This window comes from Salmo trutta, chromosome 28 (assembly GCF_901001165.1).
Source record: "Salmo trutta chromosome 28, fSalTru1.1, whole genome shotgun sequence".
NCBI lineage: Eukaryota > Metazoa > Chordata > Actinopteri > Salmoniformes > Salmonidae > Salmo > Salmo trutta.
This window is the reverse complement of record NC_042984.1, coordinates 44,941,712-44,960,995: the sequence shown is the minus strand read 5'-3', so window position 1 is coordinate 44,960,995 and position 19,284 is coordinate 44,941,712. Positions and strand designations below refer to the sequence as shown.

Sequence of the window (19,284 nt, the reverse complement as noted above, 5' to 3'; positions counted from 1 at the left end):
AGACGGATCTTGACTCGCTCATCGCCTTGACCATTCGGATCGATGGGCGACTACGGAAATGAAGGAAGGAGAGGAGATTTGATTTCACTCGTCCTCCCAATGATTCCACCTCACCTCCGAGGCATCTCGGAAGTCCCTGACAGCTCCGTTGCCGAGAGAACCCGAGGCTACCCAAGTTCCCCCGAGAGTCTCCGAAGTCGGCTGATTCACCTCTTCCCGAGCTGATGCAACTAGGCAGAACTAGGCTGTCTCCAGCTGAATGGCTATTCCCTGTATTGCGGGACTACTGGTCACTTCGTCTCCACTAAAAGACCAGGCTCACCGGTAGGAGCGAGTACTCTGGTGGGCCATACAGAGAACTTTTCCTCTCCCCTTACTCACACCACTTTTCATACCATTTTGCTGTGGGGGAACCAGTCGAAATCACTCCGGGTACTCAGGAACGCCTGCCCCGGGACATCTTCCTTTTCAGTGCTCTGTGAGGATCATCCTTATGTTCCTACAGGAGCTTTTCAAGTATTTTCCACTTTATAAGTGTACATGGTCACTGTCTCAGTGTGTCATGTGAGAATTGACAGAACCTCAATGGAGGCTCACCCCCTGGTGGTGCGGTTCCTGAATGGTGTAAGTTGTCTCAGACATGTCTCTAAACCTATCGCGCCCAAATGGGACTTGGCGCTGGTTTTGGAGGCACTGTGTGTGGCCCAGTTTGAGCCTCTGGAGTCAATGGATCTGAAAATCTTCTCCTACAAAACACCAATGCTCATGGCTTTGCTTCAGCTAAATGTGTGGAAGACCTCCATGCGTTATCCGCACAGCTTTCCTGTACTCAGTTCGACCCGGGCAACTCTAAGGTGAAGTTGATTCCAGATGCGGCCTTCGCCTTCAAAGTCATGGCTATGTCCTACAAGTTTTTATTTCCCTTTCCACCTCCTCATTTTACTTCTGAAGAGCAACAGAGGTTACATGCCAAGAAGGTATACCCAAATGCGCTTCAGCCCAGCTAAAACAGAAAAGGGGTAATTGAAATAAGGTGCTTGAAATCACAAAAACATTTCTAGCCCCAGGATACTTCACCTGGTGACTATCTGGGAGAATAAAGAAAAAGGAGCACTCTGTTACTGCATAAATCTGATAGATTTATTGATGAGACAAGTAAACAATCGGCTTACGTTTCGGCATTAATCGCCTTCATCACAGCCTTGAGTAGGATAAAATGTGGGTGGCAACTATATACCCTCGCAGGGGAGTGTCCCACATCAATACTGTCAGTAGTAGCCAGTGTTGTGTTCAAGACCACCTAAAGCGAGACTGATTAAAGAACAAGACCGTAGCAAATGGAGTCCAAATCGAGACCAAGACCGGAGGGGGAAAGACCAAGTTATATTGAAATGTCCAATATTTCTGGGTTCATATTTCAGAGCAAATCACCACCATAATAAGAGTTCTAAATGTCCAGTACTTCTGGGTTCGTATTTCAGAACAAATCACCACCATAATAAGAGTTCTAAATGTCCAGTACTTCTGGGTTCGTATTTCAGAAGGACATATGGATTCATTAGACATTCAGAATAGTGAAACAATGCATGCTGATGGAAAATAGAGCCACTCTATTATTATTATTATTATTATTACAGTGGGGAACAATGGGCCTTCTACGACAATGGGCCTTCTTCCCTTCAGGGAAGGGTTTATGAGTTATAAAATTATGATAATAATAATAATGATAATTATATAATTATTTTCTGATTACATTTTTTCAGTTTTTGTTGGAAAGGAATGGGTTAACACTGAAGAGGAAGGTAGCTTTTGTTGTCAGCTAGTTTGTAGAGGCTGTAGCAGGTGTTATCAAAGAGGATGTTGTTGCTAATTTGTTAGCTTCTCTCTCTTCAATAATAACTTTCAACAAGAAGCTACGTTTCAAATTATCATCATCTGGTGAGCAGCGCACTTGCTGCTGTTAGCCAACTATTTGAAAATAACTTGTGTGTGAAACATTGTTGCATTTAAAGTGGAACTGACAGCATTTTAGCAACATGAAATTGTATTAATATCTGTTCATATACACCTCCAGGAAGAATGACACTTTAAAAAAAAAATTCTGACAAGCGACTACTTACATATGGTAATTCTTACATTTTCATAAATTCTTTTAATGTTTGGGAATTACGTATACTAACGCATTTGTGAAAATTCTATAGCAATATAGAGTGGGAAAGTGTCTGTGCGTTTGGACAATTAATTGATACTGCAGTAAATAAAACCGAATAAAAATATCTTGTCCACGACCAGTATACACAGACCGGTGCTCTATAGCCAATCAGAGCTAGAGTAGGCCTTTATACAAACAAGCCATTTGCCACACGGGCCTGCCACCTTTAACTTTGAACTGAACTATGTGTTTATAGGCAGTTACAACAATGCGACTTTAGATCATTAAAACACATTCACCAAAAGCCACAAAATACCCCTGAATAGATTTCTGCAAATATGTAAACACCTCGGGAGTCCTCTGGGGTACTTTACAGTCCTGTTGATCAAACAACCATGAAAAGGTAGGCTCTCTCTCCCTCAGTTTTGCACATCAACAACAACAACTAATGCTAGCCAGAGCAAGATGAGCTAAAATCTAACAAAGCAATATTAGATAAACCCTCTCAAACTTTTTCAGTTAGTTGGCCGTCAAAATTGCACTGAGAAACAATGGGGAATTGTAGCCTCCTCGTCCTTCTGTAGTTTCCCTGCCAATGCATGCTTGTCTCAACCAAGCACCCAAGCTAACTGGCTAATGTTGGCTAGCTAGCTACTTCCAGATACAAATGAGAGAACATCTCACTCTGACCATTTTATTCACCATAGCAGAGCTGGTTAGGCTGTTTACATGTTATCTAGAGCGTTCTTGACTAACCATTACTATTTTTGTTTAGTTTTACTGACACCGGCCTTAGACCGCTGCGCCACTCAGGAGCCCCAGCCTTAGTTACATTAGTCCGTTTTTGTCCAGAATATTGAGTCATTGAAACTGAAACGGTGCATCCCGAATGGAGGCAACAAACAATGTCCCAGGCCAGCTGTGATTTACAACCTGATAGCAATATTTTTTGGACTACCAAGACATGTCTTGGTGAATTATATTAATCCTGCAATGAACTGCATCCATCTATTCTGCAAACAATGCCTTAGTGTACATCATGGAACGTTGAGTCAAATTGAACCTATTTTTAAAACATCTTGTAAAGTTGGCTTTGTACCATGAACTGGGAATTAGATATGTTTGACTGTTTGTTGTTTTCATATCTGCAAAATAGTTAAACCGCTGTCAGTTCCACTTTTTAGGTCAGTGGTTACTTTTTTGTGCTAAACGTGAAATGTTTTTCTGCAATGGGAAGTAATAGTTGTACATTTCGATTGGGAAACGCTTAATGGTTGTGTTTTTCTATTCTTATGATTGGGACCTACTGGCTCATTATCTCTGAGTGAATGGACTGCTTATCCTTTAACATCATGCTGTGTGTGACTGCTGTCTTTTCATTGGCCCTATGCAGTCGTGCAGTGTTGCCTGGAGAAGTGGATATACGCAAAAGAATGACACCCTGTGTGAAGAATCCTGTTTTCCAATCTTTTTTTAATGAGTTTTAGTATATATTTTTCAGGTTTTCACTCTCAAAACCACTTTTTTATATATAGAAAAAATACAATAATGTGATGTTCTAAGTCTACAACAATGCTTAAACCACATCAATCTGATTGGGTGGGCCTGTTAGGGCCTGGCTCACCAGTGAGTGGGCCTCTGTCCACCCAGACCCATCCTTGTCTACACTCCTGATGCAAACAGCGCATGATGACAATTGCACGTCACAAATAGCCTACTAATCAACACTTAGAACTAAACATTTTAAATGCCTGGTTTGCATACCCATTGTTGGCTTAGTTAGCATTTACCCTACCGGCTACCGATGTCATTCATCTGTGAGCTACTCCATGACAAAACCAGTTGAGAGCTACACACTTTTTCTGCCTGCAGATTCTATTCCGCTGAAACTAGGCTGTGTGGCACGCAAGTGAATATACTTTGTGCATGATTTCTCTATTGTACTACATAATTGATAAAACGTTTACCTCCACTACTCTACTTTGATAAGCATCCGTAGGGATTAAAAAGTGAGCATACGCACTGAAAAATAAAGTGGGTATCTGGCGTATAACTGCGTATAGACTCCACTACACCATTGGCCCTTTGTGTTATACAAAAAGTGCACTCTCCGATATGAGTGGTATTACGGTTGCTGTCCTTTCAGAATCAAGAACCTTTCACAAACTGAAGGCCTATAGGTTCGCCACTGCGCAAAAATATCTATCTATAATAGATATAAAGACTGTTAAGATACTGTATTAACGTTTCAAGAAATAAGTGAATATATTTGGCCTGGGGAAGCGGTTTTCTGCGCTGACTGAATGAAAGCTGGTAATTATTATTTTTTTTACTCCGCTTGTCTCGGCTGGTCTAAGGAATAAATGACTTGTCCTCACTGTCCGAGACCGAGTCAAGAACAAGTACAAATGTATCCAACACAAGACTGAGACACTCAGAGACCGATTACTACAACACTGGTAGTAGCAACTACACAGGTTATTCAAGGAAGAGCATGATCATCACTCAAGATTCATTCAGACCCTTTGGCTCGAGCGATCTAAGCAGTCGATCCAAAGTGCCTCTCTAACAATTTCCTCACTATATTGCCAGTTCTAGACGAAAGAATTTCAAGGTAGAGGCTGAGCCCTGATTGGCATTCACGTAATGCTGTGCAATTTCAAGTTATTCAAGCAAGAGCATGATCATCGCCCAAGATTCATTCAGACCCTTTGGCTCGAGCGATCTAAGCAGTCGATCCAAAGTGACTCTATAACGATCGTCGTGCAGGAAGGAAGAAGTGGACCAAGGCGCAGCTGGGAGTGAACACATGTTATTTATTTCAGACTGAAATAACACGGTCAAAAGAGAGAATAAACGTATCGCTACTGCTCAAACAAAAAGAGACAACAACCCACAAACATCGTGGGGGGAAAGGAACTTAAATGTGATTCCCAATCAGACATAACTAGCGACAGCTGTCTGATTGGAAATCACCCCCGAGCCCAACATAGAAATAAACCACAAAGAAAGGCTATAACAAAACATAGAAAATAAACCATAGAAATACCACACCCTGACCAAAATAGCAGAGTTCCCCTGGTCAGGGCGTGACAGTACCCCCCCTGCAACGGTGCGTACTCCCGGCGCACCAACCTAAAGTCTATTAGGGGGGGGACCCGGGTGGGCGCCTCACCCTCGGTGGAGGCTCTGGCCCCGGGCGTGTTTCTCCCCCTGCCTCCACCCTAGCCCTACCCCTCTGGCCCGGACTGGACCACGGTGGAGCGGCATGCTCAGGCTCCGGAGCGGAGCCGCCGACCGGAACAGGACTGGTCACCGGTGGACCGGACACAGGCCGTGCCGGACTGTGGACACGCGCTGTGGGCCTGGTGCGGGGAACAGGGACGGGCCGGACAGGACCGGGGACACGCACCACCAACCTGGTGCGGGGAGCAGGGACGGGCCGGACTGGCCTGGGGACACGCACCACCAACCTGGTGCGGGGAGCAGGGACGGGCCGGACTGGACTGGGGACACGCACCACCGGCTTGGTGCGGGGAGCCGGGATGGGCCGGACAGGACTGTGGACACGCACCACTGGCTTGGTGCGGGGAGCAGGGACGGGCCGGACTGGACTGGGGACACACACCACTGGCTTGGTGCGGGGAGCAGGGATGGGCCGGACAGGACTGTGGACACGCACCACTAACCTGGTGCGGGGAGCAGGGACGGGCCGGACTGGACTGGGGACACGCACCACTAACCTGGTGCGGGGAGCAGGAATGGGCCGGACAGGACTGGGGACACGCACCACTAACCTGGTGCGGGGAGCAGGGATGGGCCGGACAGGACTGTGGACACGCACCACTAACCTGGTGCGGGGAGCAGGGACGGGCCGGACTGGACTGGGGACGCCTGGCAGCTCGGGACAGTCTGGGCAGTCTGGCCACTCCGGCAGTTCAGGGCAGTCTGGCCACTCCGGCAGTTCAGGGCAGTCTGGCCACTCCGGCAGTTCAGGGCAGTCTGGCCACTCCGGCAGTTCAGCGCAGTCTGGCCACTCCGGCAGTTCAGCGCAGTCTGGCCACTCCGGCAGTTCAGCGCAGTCTGGCCACTCCGGCAGTTCAGCGCAGTCTGACCTCTCTGGCGACTGTTGACTGGCGGGCAGCTCTGACGACTGTTGACTGGCGGGCAGCTCTGACGACTGTTGACTGGCGGGCAGCTCTGACGACTGTTGACTGGCGGGCAGCTCTGACGACTGTTGACTGGCGGGCAGCTCTGACGACTGTTGACTGGCGGGCAGCTCTGACGACTGTTGACTGGCGGGCAGCTCTGACGACTGTTGACTGGCGGGCAGCTCTGGTGACTGTTGACTGGCGGGCAGCTCTGGTGACTGTTGACTGGCGGGCAGCTCTGACGACTGTTGACTGGCGGGCAGCTCTGACGACTGTTGACTGGCGGGCAGCTCCGTCACACAGCCCTTGTGCCCCCCCCTAAAAAAATCTTGGGGGTGCCTCTCGGTCTCCCAGTCCTTGCCAGCCTTCTTCCGCTGCTTGGTCCTGTGTTGGTGGGGAATTCTGTCACCAAAATATGTCATACTTGTCGTTGAAGATGTCGTATGGTAGATAGAAGGACCAAGGCGCAGCGGGATTGTGGACACTCATGTTTATTACTGATAAAAACATGTAAGGTATCCACTTGAGAAAAAACAAAACAACAAACAATACTCACAACAGCGTGGCAGGCTCAAACAAATGCAGTGCACACAACAATTCCCCCCAACCCCAAAGACAAACACACACACCTATATAGGACTTCCAATCAAAGGCAACTATACACACCTGCCTTCAATTGGAAGTCCCAATCATCCAACCAACATATACAAACACAAACCTGCCACGTCCTGACCCCAAAACTAAAACACTAGCTCCATCTGCTGGTCAGGACGTGACACATAAGGAACGTATCTTTCATTTCAGCGAGAAATTATTTTTAAAAACCAAAAGGTTAAATTACTACACACCTTTATAGGGTTATGGTTCCCACATTGCCATATATCCATGTTACAGTGCTTATTTACGGAAACAGATGAAAGACAGGTGATTAGCACAAGTTGTCCATTCTATCTGCATCTTTTGAACACCTGTGTATAAACGGAAGGACACCACAAATGTGTTGTCAGTGAAAAATACTGTCAGCTGCAACTGTGTTAAAACATTGTACAGTAAATGTGAATTTTGCATTTGTGAAATTATCATGATGTTATATGAAAGTATAGGGATTCAAGTTTATAGAACCGTATCGCAATTGAGAATCGATTCATGTTTAGATGGAGTGTTTGGCTGTTTTGGCTGCCAGCGCCACTTCGACTTTAAACAGAACATGTAAGGTCCTTGGACTATAAAGAGTAACGTTAGTCTCATTTAGTCCATTATTGGGCTAGGGGTTAGTAGACAGGCACAGGCAGAGATGTGTATATATATAGCGAGAGAGAGAGAGAGACGCTGTGCAGCCATACGGGATAACGTCCTCCAGCAATAGGCGAGTGTGTGAACAGATCAGCGTTTAAAATCAGCCACTCCGCTCTTCAAACACCGTCTCAGCACGCAGACAAACACACATACTCAGACAAGTTGCTTCGTTATCTCACAAACGCACACGCAATCTGCTCAGCCATCACACACACATACAGCACAACACATCACAGTTCAATATCACCACAGATCTGCATTCAATCAGTGTTTCAATTTAACGCACAGAAATATTCTCCCCCTCTCTCTTGCTCTATCCATCTAACATCCCCCTCCCCCACCAGCTAATCTCAGAAGCTAGGGCAACACTACACACAGGAGGAAAGGTAAATGTCACAGATTTACCTCAGTGGCGCTCCTGCTCCTCTCCCTCTCTTTTATTCCACAGAAATATTCCTAGCAGCATACATCCAAACAGGCTGAAATCTATGGGTCTTCCTCCACCCAAAATCATCCATGGATCATATAGTCATTCTTCTGTAAACATAGTGCTACCCTACTCCCCCGCTAGCTCATGCAGGCACACACAGGAAGCTATAGGCAGCTGCTTTCTTTCCTTCAAAGCTCTACAAGCAGAGCAAAGCAAATTAAAGGTCCAGCCCAGCTTAGAGCCTAAACCAATGTGAGCTATTCACACTCCAGCTCCTGTCTGAGGCTAATGGCTGCAGCCCCACAGCCCCCTGCATGCATGCCCCCGCCCACAGCAACTCTGATATCCTCTCTCTCCCTCTATTTCTCTCTTTCTCTGTTTCTGTCTCTATCTCCAGGGCCCTATAAAATCCATTACATTTTTGGCCTGATTCCATTGAGTTTTTTCCCAAATTCCTTTTTCTTTTTCCAGGTTTCCATTTCCCTCTCTTTTTTCAAAATAATTAAACCACATCAGGGGTCTACTTTGAGGACTGGGATTTTTTTTCTCGAAATTTAGATTTTTGGGAGTTACCCTTTAATTTCAGTGCACACCTAGCAATAGGCTGTGGTTTTGCTGTTTTTGAAGCTCTCTCTTTATCTCTAAATATCTCCCTCTTCCCCAAAGCCCTCCACCCTTTCTCCCTCTCTTTTACACACACACACACACACATGCTCCCTCCTGAAAAAACTAGGCATTCTCATCAGCCTCATGTAGGTTTTGTAAAAGAGTGTAAATCAACACAGCAAGTACTGAGCTATGGCAGGCGGTAAGGGACATTGTAATGACTGAGGTATGGGGTTGGGTCTACACCCAAGGTAAGGGTTGGGGGGTACTGCATAAGAGTATGATTTGTAATGAAGATGGGGTCATGGGTAAATGCTGCTAGATGATGAGTATAGATGAATGTGAAGAGGGTGCTATAGCTATGGCTCTGGACTGAGAAGCTTGGCCAAGAGGCAGGGCTACAGAGAGGACAATGACAGGATTAGTATTGAGAGATGCAGACCAGATGCAGAGTAAAGCTAGATAAGGCAGGCCCATACCTACATGGATATAGCCTGTTGCACAGGGTTTATCCAAACTGCCCACCAACCGTGTGAGCTGCACTCATGGAGACAGGACTACAGTTAACTTTGTTTACAGTTACCTTCAAATTCACACATTCAGAAGATTTTGCTCACTTGACGTAGAGTATATTGCGATAAATTGCAGGCCACACTACTTGCCTAGAGAGTTTTCAGCTATACTTTTCGTAGCTATTTATTTACCACCACAGACAGATGCTGGCACTAAGACCACACTCAGTCAGCTGTATAAGGAAACAAGCAAACAGGAAAGCACTCACCCAGAGGCGGTGCTCCTAGTGGCCGGAGACTTTAATGCAGTGAAACTTAAATCAGTTCTACCAACATGATAAATGTGCAACCAGAGGGGAAAAAAAATCTTGATCACCTGTACTCCACACACAGAGACGCGCACAAAGCTCTCCCTCTCCCTCCATTTGGTAAATCTGACCACAACTCTATCCTCCTGATTCCTGCTTACAAGCTAAAATTAAAGCAGGAAGCACCAGTGACTCGGTCTATAAAAAAGTGGTCAGATGAAGCAGATGCTAAATTACGGGACTGTTTAACTATCACAGACTGGAACATGTTCCGGGATTCTTCCGATGGCATCTTCAAATAATATTTTTGCAGGAATCTTCTTGCGAATGATTTTGCCGAAGATTGTACACCACATCAGTCACTGGCTTTATCAATAAGTGCATCGAGGACGTTGTCCCCACAGTGACTGTACGTACATACCCCAACCAGAAGCCATGGATTACAGGTAACATTCGCACTGAGTTAAAGAGTAGAGCTGACACTTTCAAGGTGCGGGACTCTAACCCGGAAGCTTACAAGAAATCCTGCTATGCCCTGCGACGACCCATCAAACAGGCAAAGTGTCAATACAGGGCTAAGATTGAATCATACTACACCGGCTCCGACGCTTGTCTTATGTGGCAGGGCTTGCAAACTATTACAGACTACAAAGGGAAGCACAGCCTCGAGCTGCCCAGTGACACGAGCCTACCTGACGAGCTAAATCACTTCTATGCTCGCTTCGAGGCAAGCAACACTGAGGCATGCATGAGAGCACCAGATGTTCCCAACGACTGTGTGATCACGCTCTCCGTAGCCGACGTGAGTAAGACCTTTAAACAGTTCAACATACACAAGGCTGCGGGGCCAGACGGATTACCAGGACGTGTGCTCCGGGCATGTGCTGACCAACTGGCAGGTGTTTTCACTGACATTTTGAACATGTCCCTGATTGAGTCTGTTATACATGTTTCAAGCAGACCACCATAGTCCCTGTATCCAAGAACACAAAGGCAACCTGCTTAAATGACTACAGACCCGTAGCACTCACATCTGTAGCCATGAAGTGCTTTGAAAGGCTGGTAATGGCTCACATCAACACCATTATCCCAGAAACCCTAGACCCACTCCAATTTGCATACTGCCCAAATAGATCCACAGATGATGCAATCTCTATTGCACTCCACAATGCCTTTTCCCACCTGGACAAAAGGAACACATGTGAGAATGCTATTCATTGACTACAGCTCAGCGTTCAACACCATAGTACACTCAAAGCTCATCCCTAAGCTAAGGATCCTGGGACTAAACAGCTCCCTCTGCAACTGGATCGTGGACTTCCTGACGGGCTGCCCCCAGTGGTGAGGGTAGGTAGCAACACATCTGCCACGCTGATCCTCAACACTGGAGCCCCCCAAGGGTTCGTGCTCTGTCCCCTCCTGTACTCCCTGTTCACAAACGACTGCATCGCCAGGCACGACTCCAACACCATCATTAAGTTTGCAGACGTCACAACAGCGGTAGGCCTGATCACCGACAACGACGAGACAGCCTATAAGGAGGAGGTCAGAGACCTGGCCGGGTGGTGCCAGAATAACAACCTATCCCTCAACGTAACCAAGACTAAGGAGATATTGTGGACTACAGGAAAAGGAGGACCGAGTACGCCCCCATTCTCATCGACGGGGCTGTAGTGGAGCAGGTTGAGAGCTTCAAGTTCCTTGGTGTCCACATCACCAACAAACTAGAATGGTCCAAACACAAAGCCTATTCCCCCCCAGGAAACTAAAAAGATTTGGCATGGGTCCTGAGATCCTCAAAAGGTTCTACAGCTGCAACATCGAGAGCATCCTGACTGGTTGCATTACTGCCTGGTACGGCAATTTCTCGGCCTCCGACCGCAAGGCACTACAGAGGGTAATGCGTACAGCACAGTACATCACTGGGGCTAAGCTACCTGCCATCCAGGACCTCTACACCAGGCGGTGTCAGAGGAAGGCCCTAAAAATGGCCCTAAAAATTGTCAAAGACCCCAGCCACCCCAGTCATAGACTGTTCTCTCTACTACCGCATGGCAAGCGGTACCGAAGTTCCAAGTCTAGGACAAAAAGGCTTCTCAACAGTTTTTACCCCCAAGGCATAAGACTGCTGAACAGGTAATCAAATGGCTACCCGGACTATTTGCATTGTGTGCCCCCCCAACCCCTCTTTTACACTGCTGCTACTCTCTGTTTATCATATATGCACAGTCACTTTAACTATACATTCATGTACATATGTACATACTACTTCAATTGGCCCGACCAACCAGTGCTCCAGTACATTGGCTAACCGGGCTATCTGCATTGTGACCCGTCACCCACCACCCACCAACCCCTCTTTACGCTACTGCTACTCTCTGCTCATCATATATGCATAGTCACATTAACCATATCTACATGTACATACTTCCTCAATCAGCCTGACTAACTGGTGTCTGTACGTAGCCTCGCTACTGTTATAGCCTCGCTACTGTATATAGACTCGCTACTGTTTTTCACTGTCTTTTTTACTGTTGTATTTATTTCTTAACCTACCTATTGTTCGCAATACCTTTTCTTGCACTATTGGTTAGAGCCTGTAAGCATTTCACTGTAAGGTCTACACCTGTTGAATTCGGTACACATGACAAATAAACTTTGATTTGATTAAGAGCATGTCAAATAGTATAATAATTGGGTGTCAAAAGAAAGCTAAGAGTCTCTATTTTTTTCATTATACATGTTTTCCAACCATTTTCCATCCTAAAAATGTGGAATAAGCAAAGGCTTAGATTTTTGTTCAAACTGGTGGAAAATGGGTCTCTACAGGTTCGGTGTCCCTCCACCAGGACGGTTGAGCTAACGTGCGCTAATGTGATTAGCATGACGTTGAAAGTAACAAGAAAGTGTCCCATATGTGCAGAAAGCTTCGATTCTTGTTAATCTAACGGCACTGTCCAATTTAGTGTAGCTATTACAGTGAAAAAATACCATGGTATTGTTTGAGGAGAGTGCATGACAACAAAACTGGTTTGATACATTCATTCCTGAAGGTAAATAATGTACTTACATTCAGTAATCTTGCTCTGAGTAATCATCCTGAGGGTCCCAGAGATAAAATGTATTATAGTTTTGTTTGATAAAATATTTTTTTAATTCAAATGTAGAAACTGGGTTCTAAAGTTTGAACCCCTGCTGTTTCGGAACCTATCAACCCTTATATCTTTTAAGATATTTTCTAATTTCTCTCTCTCATGGAAAATAGAAGTTCACAGAAGTAACAAGTAAAGGTAGACCTACCAATTTATTACAGTGTTTTTAATGATATCAAGTTTGTTTATGAATTAATAAGTGATTAAAACTCATTCTGTCACCAAATCAATAAGGAAATTACTGCAATTGAATTGGCTATAATGGGAAATCATAGTAATCACAAACCACAGATGGGTCACCTGCTACTTTTCTCCCTTCCACTGGCAGTTTTTTCCCTTTTTCTGTCGTCTGGGGATCAAAGCAAGACTATGAAAACCATCTGGATAATCCCGCCCTCTCACTCCGCCTGACACCTACCCTCTATCAATTTACTGTAACAAGCATTCTAAGCCACTAAGCACCTGCAGTCCATAAGTAGTTGAAATTTGGTTAGTCCGCCCTGGCTGGACCAAATCTGAACCAATCATATTAAATTTTTTATTTATTTAACTTGGCAAATCAGTTAAGAACAAATTCTTATTCTCAATGACGACCTACCACTAACCTGGATGATGCTGGGCCAATTGTGCGCCACCCTATGGGGCTCCCAATCATGTCCGGTTGTGATACTGCCTAGAATCGAACCAGGGACTGTAGTGACGCCTCTAGCACTGCAATGCAGTGCCTTAGACTGCTGCGCCACTCAGGATGTCTATGTTTCACAAGTTTAGACAGAACAATGAAGTAAAGTAAAGAAAAGTAGAGTAGAGTAGAGTGGAGTAGAATTCAGTACAGTACAGCACACTAGAGTAGAGAACAGTATAATGTACTGTATTGTACTGAACATATCTACTTTACTGTACTGAACTCTACCCTACTGTACTCTACCGTGCTGTACAGTGATGTCCAAACTTCTGAAACATAGATGTCTATAATTATTTTAGATTTGGTGTTGTCTGGACCAAACAAATGTGGTCTTATTTGGGGGAAGAGCTCATTACAATTATAGCCAGTGTGTAGAATAATACTTTTGTTTATCTATTCAAGATAAATCAATACTTCACCATAATTATGCATTTCTGCATAGTACAGATTAGGGACAAATGATGTAATTCTGCTACCGTAACTCTGTTACCAGATATAAATCCACTTCACCTACTGTAGTTCAATAACCTAAATAATGTATTTCAAACTCAAGGTGTCATGTTATAGCTGACACTGTCACTTCCACTCCCGCGCGCAACGTCACAGGTCTACAAACCACCGGTCCTGGCAAACCATCTTTACGCACACCTGTACTTCATTACTCCCTTTATTGCTTACCCTTTGTATAGCATTCTTGTTATCAGTCAATAGGTTGTATTTTTTATTTTTCTATGTCAGACACTTCTCTTGTTTTGTATGGCTCCATGTTCGTTATTATAAAACTCACTAACTGCACCTGCTTCCTGACTCCCTGCGTCTATGTTACAGAATACTTCCTCAACAAATGGGAGCAGCAGTTAACCAAGACATCCACCACATGGTCGGAGAACTAGGACACCTACTTCATCAACACCATGACCAGCTGTCTCATTTGGGGACGGCTATGGATGAGGTCCTCCGTGTTCTTCAACGAGTCGACATTACTCAAGGGGCATGATCTCCAAATAGCGAAGGATTCTCTACCACAAGTCGACCCAGAAGCCAGTACTCAGTGATGCCCGATTGTCACTACCGGACAAATATGACAGGACTCTATTGAAATGTCGTGGTTTCCTACTCCAGTGCTCCATTTATTTCACTCATCAGATGGGAGTCCCCACCACCGAGAGGTCCAAGTTTGCCATGGTTATTTTTCTGCTGACTGGACAGGCGTTGGAGTGGGGTTCATGGCTCAGGGGGGTCTTTGACCATCCACCAGAGGACAGAGAGGGGGGTGAGCACCTACTCCAACTATGGCAGGATGGCCAGACCACGGCGGACTATGCACTAATCTTTTAGACAGTGGCAGAGCCGGTGCTCCAGAATGAGCCGGTGCTCCAGAATGAGCCGGTGCTCCAGAATGAGCCGGTGCTCCAGAATGAGCCGGTGCTCCAGAATGAGCCGGTGCTCCAGAATGAGCCGGTGCTCCAGAATGAGCCGGTGCTCCAGAATGAGCCGGTGCTCCAGAGGCTATTCAGAAGAGGATTGTGCGAAGAGGTCCAGACGGAGTTGGCGTGCCAAGACGGCAACCTATCCTTGGACGCCCTCATCGATGGCCATCCGTCTGGATATTCTTCTTTGGGAGCATCGGTATCCCCATCGGCTTTCTCCCTCCTTTGTCAAAGCCTGAACCCATGGAGGTGAGGGCCACACGTCTCTCCGCGTCGTCTGAGCGAAGCCATCGTAGACAGCTGGGGCTCTGTCCTTATTGAGGAGGGGCACTAGCTTCAACGGTGTCCGCTAAGTTCTAACTGGGGTTCCATGGGAGCAGAGGAAAAACCACGTGATCATCTGTCTCCTGGGTTAGGTTGTGAGTATTACATCATCATCCCTTTCCGCCAAACCTTTCTTCGTAACGATTTCACTGGCTGGCTGTCCTTCATGTTTTGTTTCTACAGCTCTAGTGGACACCGGTGCTGCAGGGAATTTTATTGACCAGGCCCTCACCTCCTCCCTTAACATCCCCTCATACCTGCTCTACTCTCCTTGTCCGGTTCAAGCACTGGATAGTCAACCACTGGGATCCTGGACAATCACACACATCACAGCACCACTCACCCTCACCGTGGAATCCATACATCAAGAAAGCCTTCCCTTCCTCATCATCAGTGCACCTGTATACAACATCATCCATGGCCTCCCATGGCTTCAATGTCATAACACCACCATCTCATGGCAGAGGATGAAAATCACAGACTGTGCACTTGAATGCTGGAAGACCTGCTTACTCTGTGGTTCCACATCGGTTGAGAGTCCTGTGGTTGCCCTTCAACCCAACATCCTGGAGGTATACCAAGATCTTTGGGAGGTTTTTTCCAACACCTGCACCACCTGTCTCCCTCCTCATTGCCCATGGGACTGTGCCATTGACCTGCTTGCAGGCTCTGCGCCTCTGCGTGGCCGCATCTACCCTTCGTTGGTGGCCGAAACCAAGGCTATGGAGGAGTACATCCAGGAGGCTCTCCAGCAGGGTTTCATTTGCATGTCCACCTCCCCTGCGTCGGCAGGCTTCTTCTTCATGGTCAAGAAGGACAGAGGATTGCACCTGTGCATCGATTACAGAAATCTGAATTAATCATCACGAAGCACTGCTACCCTCTCCCGTTGGTTCCGGCCGCGATTGAACAACTCCACGGGGCCCGGTTTTTCACCAAGTTGGACCTGTGAAGTGCCTACACTTTGATCCACATCCGGGAAGGGAATGAATGGAAGACGGCCTTCAGCACGATGTCTGGTCACTAAGAGTACTTGGTGATTCCTGTTGGATTAGCCAATGCTCCGTCATTGTTCCAGGCATTCGTCAACGAGGTGTTCCAGGACATGATGAACGCCAGGTGGTCGTGTATACTGATGAGATCCTGGTCCACTAGGCTACCTTGGAGGAGCACATTGCTCACGTCTGAGTAGTCCTGGACTCCTCCTGGCAAACCACCTGCACGTTAAGGCGGAGAAGTGCCAATTCCATCAAGAGGAAGTCTCCTTTTTGGGTTACCAGATCGGCATGCAAGGAGTCATGATGGATGAAAGGAAGGTGGATGCTGTTAGGTCATGGTCAGTCCCAACCACCATAAAGCAGTTACAACGGTTTTTGGGATTTGCCAACATCTACAGCCAATTCATTAAGAACTTTAGCTCGATCACTTCTCCTCTCACTTTTCTCCTGAAGGGAGGTACTGGTACTTCCTGCTTTAGTTTAGGTAAAATGGATTTAAGTTTCCTTGTATTAAAGTCCCCGGACACAAGGAGCGACGCCTCTGAATGAGCACTTTCTTGTTTGCTTATGGTTTTATACAACTCGTTGTGTGTGGTCTTAGTGCCAGCATCTGTTTGTGGTGGTAAATAGACAGCTACGAAAAATATTGATGAAAACTCTCTTGGCAAATAGTGTGGTCTACAGCTTGGAAATACATGGAAAAACCAGCCAACTGTATATTATCCATGTCGTCGTTCAGCCACGACTCAGTGAAACATAAGATATTACAGTTTTTAATGTCACATTGGTAGGATAGTCTTCAATGGACCTCATCCAGATTATTCTCCAATGATTGTACGTTGGCCAATAGGACAGATGGTAGAGGCGGGTTACCCACTCACCGACAAATTCTCACAAGGCACCCTGACCTGCATCCCCTGTATCGGCGTCTTCTCTTCATGCAAATGACGGGGATTTGGGTCTGGTCGGGTATCTCGAGTAAATCCTTCGCATGCGACTCATTAAAGAAAAAAATCTTCGTCCAGTTCGAGGTGAGTAATCACTGTTCTGATATCCAGAAGCTCTTTTCAGTCAGAAGAGACGGTGGCAGAAACATTATGTACAAAATAAGTAAAAGACAAGGCGAAAAAAACACAAAATAGCACAATTGGTTAGGAGCCCGTAAAACGCCAGCCATCTTCTCCGGCGCCATCCTATTCACAGTATGCCCAGAATTCATTGCGACACTCCTCCACCAGGCTAACTCCCTTCCAGTGTGTTCTGGGTTATCAGCCAGACCTGGCTCCGTGGACTCCGAGCCAGACCGAAGCTTCTGTGGTGGACGAGTGGTTTAGGTGCTCAGAAGAGGTATGGGACGATGCCCACGTGAGACTCCAGCGCGTCCACTCCCGCGCTCGATGTCAACCCATCTTCATGAACACCTGGCAACCATCCTTACGCACACCTGTGTCTCATCATCAGTCACACCTAGACTTCCTTACTTACACTTTATATATCTTTTGTTATCAGTCATCAGGTAGTATTTTTTATGTTTCTATGTAAGACGCTTCTCTTGATTAGTATTGCTCCATGTTCGTTATTATTATCTTACTAACTGCACCTGCTCCCTGACTCCGCATTAGACACCCCATTCGTTCTGCAGACATCGTTGAATCTTAATTTGAACCATAATTTTGTTATCAAACATTGCATCTGCACAATTCTTCCATGAAATGTGTTTTTGTGAAATTTTCTGTGTAAATAGTTCCAAGTATTCTTTGTGCATATACTGTAGTTGCATGGTTTGTTAAACTTTGAAATCAATGTTTTTTGTTTAGAATACATTGTCAAATGAAAAATCTGAGTCAAAGCTTAATTCTGTTATCGTGGAATTGCACTTTCATGGAAGATGTTTTCATGGGAAGGTGACATTTCTCAACATGTTACTACTCTATATCTAACCTGCTTGATATAAAAAATGACATTCACAGCAATATGTGTTTCTGTAGTAGTGAAGTTGAGTGAATCAGAATAGGATATCAGCCAGACGAATACAACAAAGTGTGAGACATCCCAAAGCCGTGGGAAGGAAGGAGCTGCTGCTATTTTTAGTGTTTTAGGATGAATCATTTCTCGCCTTGTGATCCTCTGATTGTTTGGTGAGAAATTATAGATGGCCACAGGAACACTTCCTGTAGCCTGTCACACGCTCTGCCTGGAGTTAGCTGGCCTAACTCACGAAGAGCAACACACACGTACGCACACACAGACAAACACACGTGCACTCACACAATATGAGAACAAAGGTTGTTTACACAGACACCCACATACAGTACAGTAGTCACACAAACACTATTACAAGATCTCACACAAGGGATTCAAATATCTCAAGGAAATCTGACAGGAGCAGTGAATCTTTCTTCGTCACGAATAGTTGAACTCTGCCTGTCCTCAGAATCATGATAGTAACATAATTAAAGTCCATCATCCACAATCAATTCTATATCACTAGATTCATTGGAAGAATGTCATGAAGCTTTCCTGCTCTATTAATAGCTCGGAGAGATTGGACATGGTTTATTCAGCTCTCTCTCTCTCTCTCTCTCCCTCTCTCCCTCCCACCCACCCTCTCTCTCTCGCGCCCCCTCTCGCTCTCAATTTCAATTTCAATTTAAGGGGCTTTATTGGCATGGGAAACGTATGTTTACATTGCCAAAGCAAGTGAAATAGATAAAACAAAATTGAAATTAACAATAAAAAATTAACAGTAAACATTGCTCACAAAAGTTCCAAAAGAATAAAAACATTTCAAATGCCATACGTCTATTTACAGTGTTGTAATGATGTGCAAATAGATAAAGTACAAAATGGAAAATAAATAAACAAATATAGGTAGTATTTACAATGTTGTTTGTTCTTCACTGCTTGCCCTTTTGTGGCAACAGGTCACAAATCTTGCTGCTGTGATGGCACACTGTGGTATTTCATCCAACAGATATGGGAGTTTATCAAAATTGGATTTGTTTTCTAATTCTTTGTGGGTCTGTGTAATCTGAGGGAAATATGTGTCTCTAATATGGTCATACATTTGGATGGAGGTTAGGAAGTGCAGCTCAGTTTCCACCTCATTTTGTGGGCATTGTGCACATAGCCTGTCTTCTCTTGAGAGCCCGGTCTGCCTTCGGTGGCCTTTCTCAATAGCAAGGCTATGCTCACTGAGTCTGTACATAGTCAAAGATTTCCTTAAATTTGGGTCAGTCA

At 45.5% G+C, this 19,284-nt stretch overlaps 1 protein-coding gene across 3 annotated transcripts in view; it reads right to left on the bottom strand.

Annotated features, from left to right (window-relative positions):
* LOC115166327 (membrane-associated guanylate kinase, WW and PDZ domain-containing protein 1) overlaps positions 1 to 19,284 on the bottom strand; it is a 193,975-nt gene that overhangs the window by 90,465 nt on the left and 84,226 nt on the right. Inside the window, exon 1 of one of the 3 annotated variants that reach the window (XM_029720236.1) lies at positions 8,005 to 8,346. The exons of the other annotated variants lie outside the window; for them this stretch is intronic. The gene's annotated coding sequence lies outside the window, so the exon portion shown is untranslated. Of the gene's footprint in view, positions 1 to 8,004; positions 8,347 to 19,284 lie in introns of those variants that run through there. 3 annotated transcript variants of the gene reach the window in all.